Below are 7,197 nucleotides of genomic sequence, written 5' to 3' on the forward strand. Positions count from 1 at the left end.
AAAGAGACTTCCACAGAGGCGTGCCAAATTCACATCACTTTTTAATAGGCGTCATTTCCGTCGCTCAAACTGCATGTGGCTATTAGCGCTGGCGCTAGTGAATTAAATGTCGTTTATCAGTGAGGTTCATTTGCACAGTGGGCAATTTCTCCACCAACGATATGCATATTACTTCATTGAAATACCACCGGCGCACTGAGACACATTCTGCTTGGTATCTAAGTTCGTGACACATTTCACCCTTTGCGCGTGCTTTGTGGATTAGACGCTGTTTGCTCAGTTTTTACCGGTTAGCGCCACACAAAAGCCAGGGTTCAAAATCAGTGATGTTACACCTCCTCAGTCTTTCTTGACAACTGCATGGTCATCGTACAAATTTGCTGACCCAAAGGGTCCGTTTTTCAAGTCCATGTTCGGGGCAGTCCACTTCAAATGTCTGTGGCTTCAGAAGCGAAATCATCAATTGTGAGGCTACCCAACTGGAAGGACTCTTGAGATGAGGATATGCGTTGGCTACAGCCTTTGGCCTTACTAAACCAAAATCCAGTTTATGGTCACTCATCTCTGCTGTCAGAAACAGGGTTGTTGGGTGTAAGGCTATCTATAGTGGACGCAGTTAGAAGAACTCTGCGGAGGTGGTTTCCTCTTTATGGGCGAGGTGCTTGCTTGGGTAGAACAGGCCGTCCCCAGAATGGGGAGGCAATGTGACGGAGTACGGCATATGCCCGAGTATGCAACCTGCACTGAGGTGTCAGAAGTGGGATTGTCTGATTGCGCATAAATGTCGACCACACGCCGGTAGCGTTAACTAATTCCAAGTACAAAGCAAGAGATGGCACTGAAAGTTTACGCTTCAAGAGTCCAGACGGAAAGAAAGTTTGATCCTTCCAGGTGTTGAAGCTTCTGTTCCTCGAGCTTGCCACTCGGCGTCCATCTGGTCTGTCAGCCGGCCCCTTTAAAGCCGGATAAAACTCTAAGCGGCAGAGACAAGGGAAGAAGCAGTACAGGCTGAAAAGTAGAAAGTGCTTTTTTGTTTTTTTTTTGCATCACATTCCAAAGTGATTTTTTGTACCCCCAAATGCTGCACTTTTTCTTCTTTTTTTTTTTTTTTACCTTATTTATTGCTTAATTCCCTTGGCATCACCTTTCACATTTCTTCATCGAGGAGGGCAGCAGAGCAACGTGTGCTTTTGATTTGGCAACAGAGAGGCCAGAGAAACGTCTGCCAGAGGAAAGAACAGCTAAGCGAGGATTAGGAGGTCTAATCTGAGTAAAGGAGGGTGTCCGAAAGCCCGAGATGACACTTGGGACATCTGTGTGGCCGCCTGCTCCAGCCATGTGAGCGCTCAGCGCTGGACTGAAGCAGGAAAAAAAAAAAAAAAAAAAAGAGGAGGAGCCCGTGGGGATTGTTGTCTATCCGCCAAGGCCAAAAAAGGAAAGCAAAACACTGTGGATCAAAGAGGTTGATCCCCCATGTGTTGTGTGTGTGGGATGAGTCGTACGCTCATCTGGAAAGGTAAAAACACTAGTAAGATATAAATAAGATATTAAAAGTACAATGATTAAAAAAATAAATAAATAAAGCTGTCATAGTCCATTTTTACAGTTTGCAAATCTTCATGACCGCCTGCAATAAATCAGCCCAACACAAGCTGATGCGTTGACAAGGCGTTCATGACCGCTTGATCTATCTTCTACACGTAACCACTTGTGCAATCACTCCAGGAGAATGTGCAAATAAGCACACACACCCACAAAGACGTACACACAGTCACTGGGTGCAGCACATACTGTTCTCCTTTCTCATATGTCAGTGATTTGAAAAGTCCTGGAACAATAAATCCAGAGATTGTGCTCAGTTTTCTTTGTCCCCCCCCCCCTCACCCCACCCCTCAACTTTGAAGTGATGATTCGAAGTATAGTCCTGCCCAATTCGTTCCTGGACTGCTGCTCAACTTTGAATTTGCTTATATTTTCGAAGACATTTTTCCAAGAGCAAATCATGGAAACGATCTCTTCGAGTCAAAATGCGGCCACCATGATAGTATAACGGTACAGGCAATCTTTTGGGAAACATTTTGCAAAAGTTAGGATACCTACTCTATCTATCTATCTATCTATCTATCTATCTATCTATCTATCTATCTACTAGTATAGTATTGAGCTACAAAATGAAAAAACAACAAAACATCTTCCTTAGAAGTAAATAAGGCTGGGCTCTTTTTGAATGTGGATCCGTCTGCTCTTTGTCACCCCCCATGTATCGTTCCTGTAAGGAGGAAACTCCGTTTCCTAATCTTCAGCCAAGCGTTTGTAACTCTGACCACTTTGTACTGACTTCTTGTAAAAAATGCTTTAATTCTCTAATTTGTGGAAGTGGTCAGAAAACAGACTCTTAATGGTTCCAGTAGTTTTGTTGGAACGGTTTGGAAAAAAAGGCCATGCGTCAGATACCTTCTTTGTTCTTCAGGGCCAACTGGGCAAACTCGGACCACCCACCTTTAACCATTAACCTGTGAAACAAAGACCCCGCTTGTTTCCATCGCCTTATTGCCTATTGCCTTATCTAGTGACATTATCATCTCTGCAGATAAGTGTGTGTCACATAGGGCAGAGTAATAAAGCGTCAGAATAAATACAAAAAAAATAAAATAAAATAGTCAGGCTGTCTACGTTTTCTAAGACTTATAAGTCATGTGCCAAAGATAGGAGGGTTGAAGGTTGGAATCATGGATGGAAAAAAAAAAATCTGTACATCGGGACTGGTTGTTGAAGCGACGTCATGGCTGATCATCATGCTTCTGACACTGCTTCGGAACCAACTTCTCACCCACATTTGAACATGATTTGAGCCAGCCTTACAGTATGAAACCCCAAACTTGTCATTGTTGAACTGTTCTACTTTTCCACTGTCTAAATAGAGAACAGAAACTTGTATGTTCCCTCTCTGTAAAAGTTAAAAGAGCCTGTTGAGTGAATTCAGAGGTTTATTTCGAAATACTTCATACATGTTTGCAGATAATTGCTTCAAATGTGATTGTATCATTGGCTACCCGACGCAATTGTGACATGTAGTTCGCTTGCCCATGACGAAAATGCATCTTTCTTTCGGACAGTCTGCTGAAGTGGGCCGTGAATGGCTGCGCGCCAAGGAGAGAAAGTTGAAAGAGCAAGGAGGGCGGGGAAGTCAGACTAAAGTTGTGATCTACTTTTTTTTTTTTTTTTGCACGAACGGAGTCACAATTAGTCACACTGTGTCACGTTTGTGCCTTATACGAAAAAGGACGGCAGACGCAAGAGGACACTTTCTTTGACCTCCAACTTTTAAAATCTCCAGCTGCAGCACGACCTTAACATTAAAGATGTCAGCTTTGATTGCATCTCTCTCTCTCTCTCTCTCTCTCTCTCTCTCTCTCTCTCTCTCTCTCTCTCTCTCTCTCTCTTTCTCTCTCTCTGTCTCTCTCTCTCTCGCCCCCTCCAGGATGAAGCATCCCACTGGCTTCCTCACAATATCCATGCACCCCATGGTATGAGTCAAATATCGTTTTCCCAGCGTGATACACTTTCTTCTGAGTAATTAAAATCAGCGCCCCTAATTATACTAATATGAAAACGGAGGTGTGGGAATAATTATCCTCCTATAGTGACAGTATAATAGGTTGGTGACATTGTGGTTGACTGCTGTATTTATAAAATCCAACATTTCTCCCCATGATATGACCCCCATTTTTCTTTTCAATCTGCTTGACATCGCACACCGGGCGTCGTAGCGGGGACCAAATCAACCTCCTTTGCCGCATGGTCGTGAGCGGCGAGCAGGCAGCTCAGTCCAAAGGAGCAATGATGTCAGCAGCTTGCGTCAAAGTCTCAAGGGGGCACGTTTTACAATCCCCAGAGCCTGACTGAGCCGTCCGTTGAAATCACACTTTGCACTAATCAAATCTGCACCACAAGCCTACGGGGTGGGTCTTCAGCATGAACTTGAGGGACATTCGCTGACCAGTTCAATTCCTTTCAATATACAGAGGGAAACCAGTCTGCATTATGCGGAATGGACCTCAGTCACAGACACACAGTAGCTAAATGCTAAAAGGAGATTATCCAAACTATTTCTTCAGAAAACAAACACTGTACTGTAATTTGCTGCTTTCAAATGCACCTCCAAACATCAATTCGCTTAGTGACACGTTAGATTTAGAATCAAAATGATTTGTCAGATATTGTATTTATTGTAGTGTAGAACATTAACTCAGACTGAATTACTAAAGATTTTATTATAATCGAATTGCTTTAGGCTAAAGCCTCAAATTAATAAAAACAGCAAGTCTCATAAGGGCCATTCAATATTGGCAATCGTTCTTTGCTGACTCTGGTGAGCATGTGGCAGTTGAAGTAGTTTTTTAAAAAATCCTGCAAACAGTCAAAACAATCTAGATGCATAATTCACTAACGAATATGGTCAAATCAAGACAAAATTGTCACTGAAAGTGACCCCACAAAAAAAAAACAACCATGCACACACACCAAAACAGTTCCTTTTTGATCATCCCACAAATTTAAATAAAGTCATTATTGCGTAGCTCTTCCAACAAATGTACAATCTAACCTAATTTAGAATAGAACCAAATCGGCCAATTTAACAGATGCTGCGCATTTTTTTACTGAGGAAATAAGAAACATAAAAAATTGCCCCCCCCCCCAAAAAAAAATTGTCATTACAAATATCCATTCATTTGTTATGTTCAAACATATTTATCGTCTGAGTGAATCATACATACTTCTTAGATGCATGAAGAAACCAAAAGGAGTAAACATTCCCAAAACGTGTGGACATTGCCGAAATAGTGATTGCATAGTAACAAATGTGTGCTTTGCACCTCCCAGTTGAGGGAAGTGAGAACAGCCAATAGACATAAACAGCATCCACATCACACTGGGCTTGCAGAGTATGTCCTTGAAGTGATTCAATACAGTCGTGACTGTTCAATGGAGGTGACCAATATCATTTCTGAGCACTGATCGATCACCCCCCCCACCCCCCCCATCGGCTTATTGCAAAGGCTCGACTTTACTGGTTTGTGCAACTGGCCCAAGATGAATTGCTTACTGACGCTCGCATGCATGGTTGCACACACACACACACACACACACACACACACACACACACACACACACACACACACACATTAAATGAGTCAGCTGGCTCGCGTTTCACATTCATACTCGGTTGCATCACAGACATGCACAAAATGTAACAGCGCGTTTGCTTTCACAATGGATATCCACAGGAAAGAACATCCACCCATAAAATCATACAGTCATTATTCTGGGAAGTCTTAAGCAAATAAAATCCCCATCAAAGAACTTGGCGATATTTATGAGGAATGGGTGCGTGGGTGTGCGGTAACGGTTGGATCGCGGGAGGTTGGTTGCTTGAAATGTAGAGCTTCGGTCAAAAAAAGGTTGGGCATCATAAAGATGTCATTTCTTTCAGTACATGTTAAATATTTCAAAAGCATATATATTGCCATATGCAATACACACATTGCATGTTTTTCCCATCTTGAGCAACCCTACTTAAAAACCATGACATTTATAATGTGTGGCTTCTTTGTATTTCATCTCATATCCCGAGGTCAGGCTGAGTGTCAAAGCAAGTTAAAATATGGTCACCCTTCGTCTATGGTTACTTGACTTGTTTCACATCGCACAGACAGTGCGCCGTTGTTTCCAACAAGTTCACGTCAGGCTGGTTCACATACACTACAGGGGCGCTGCTGCCGAAGCGAGTTAGCGTGGCGGGATTGAAGGGAGTGTGAGCTAACCCATTAACCGGTTGGAACTACGAACACACAAACACTGTGTCTGTATGGTATTTACGTCAGTGCGGTTCTCTCCTCCTGAACAACGCCTGCAATACTAGGAGAGTCAGCCAGACAGGAATCAGGACTGGGAAAAGAAAAACACGCCACTGAGGATGCACATACAAACAAGGCATACAAATGAGATTACAACGGTGGCCTTTCCACTCAGGTGACAGGGATAAGATTCATACAAAGCTGCCACAATCCACAACATGACATCTGCTATAATCCTCCTTGGCATTAAGAGCGCGAGCACAGCTGAGCGATGATAACAGGTGCCACGTCATGTTCAAGGCCGGATTAGCCTGCATGTGTCTTGCAAACATGTGCAAAAGGACTCAGAATATTTTTTTTAATTGAGCAATTTCAGGAATGACGTCTACTGTTCGGGATTTCAACCTACCCCTGCTGGAACTTGAAACCTCCGAGTGGATTAAACCTGCAAAAACCAACACATGAAAGCATATCGACCAGATTTAAATGGTTATTTCTGCATGATCTCAGAGACTTGTCCGGTGGTGGGTGAATTTGGAACATGCGTTTATTGCAGTTGGTTTTTGCGCAAAGGAAAACGTGTTGACTGACGTGGTCAAAGTGTGAAATTAGAGCGTCTTCAGGCTTTCACAGAATAAAGGCTGACTCACAATTGGAGCTTTGTAATGGTGGAGTGCCCTTGTCCCATTAAATGAAGTTGAATGGGGATGGATTAGTATCACAAACAAAAATATGTGGAGACATTTAGCGGGGGGTTTTTCTCCCGGTCGCAATTGCTTTAGAAGTTTTTGTGTGGTAAAGATTTCACATTTCTTTAATCTGGGGGAAATTAATGGGAGGAATGTACAAGGCCCAACTCATTTATTACCATGATCTTACGAAGACAAGTGATACAGAAAGTGGATGGATTGAAGGATGCATGAATTCATGAACAGTTGAAAAAAAAAAAAGATATTTGGTGATAGTGGGCCTTGAGCATGGTAATAGACTGCCGTCTTCATAAAACATTTATTGTGGCTAAAGAAACTTGTTTTGTTGTTGTGTTTTATTTTATTGTTTATTATGCAGTGGTTAGTGTGTCGACCTCACAGTGCAGAGGTACCGGGTTCAATTCAAGCTCCGGCCTCCCTGTGTGGAGTTTGCACGTTCTCCCCAGGCCTGCGTGGGTTTTCTCCGGGTACTTCGGTTTCCTCCCACATTCCAAAAACATGCATGGCAGGCTGATTGAACACTCTAAATTGTCCCTCGGTGTGAGTGTGAGCACGGATAGTCGTTCGTCCCTGTGTGCCCTGCGATTGGCTGGCAACAGGTTTAGGGTGGCCTCCCCCTCATTCCCCAA

The 7,197-nt window shown here is 43.1% G+C and overlaps 1 long non-coding RNA gene across 1 annotated transcript; it reads right to left on the reverse strand.

The window, feature by feature from the left end:
- Window positions 1-5,550: 5,550 nt before the first annotated feature.
- Window positions 5,551-6,864, reverse strand: LOC109524667 (uncharacterized). Its single transcript, XR_002169995.1, has 3 exons — window positions 6,509-6,864; window positions 6,268-6,303; window positions 5,551-5,949 (listed from the first exon to the last, which is right to left on the reverse strand). It is a non-coding gene; the product is annotated as an uncharacterized LOC109524667 (long non-coding RNA).
- Window positions 6,865-7,197: the final 333 nt, after the last annotated feature.

Source organism: Hippocampus comes, unplaced genomic scaffold, assembly GCF_001891065.2.
Source record: "Hippocampus comes isolate QL1 unplaced genomic scaffold, H_comes_QL1_v1.1 scaffold95, whole genome shotgun sequence".
Taxonomy (NCBI): Eukaryota; Metazoa; Chordata; class Actinopteri; order Syngnathiformes; family Syngnathidae; genus Hippocampus; species Hippocampus comes.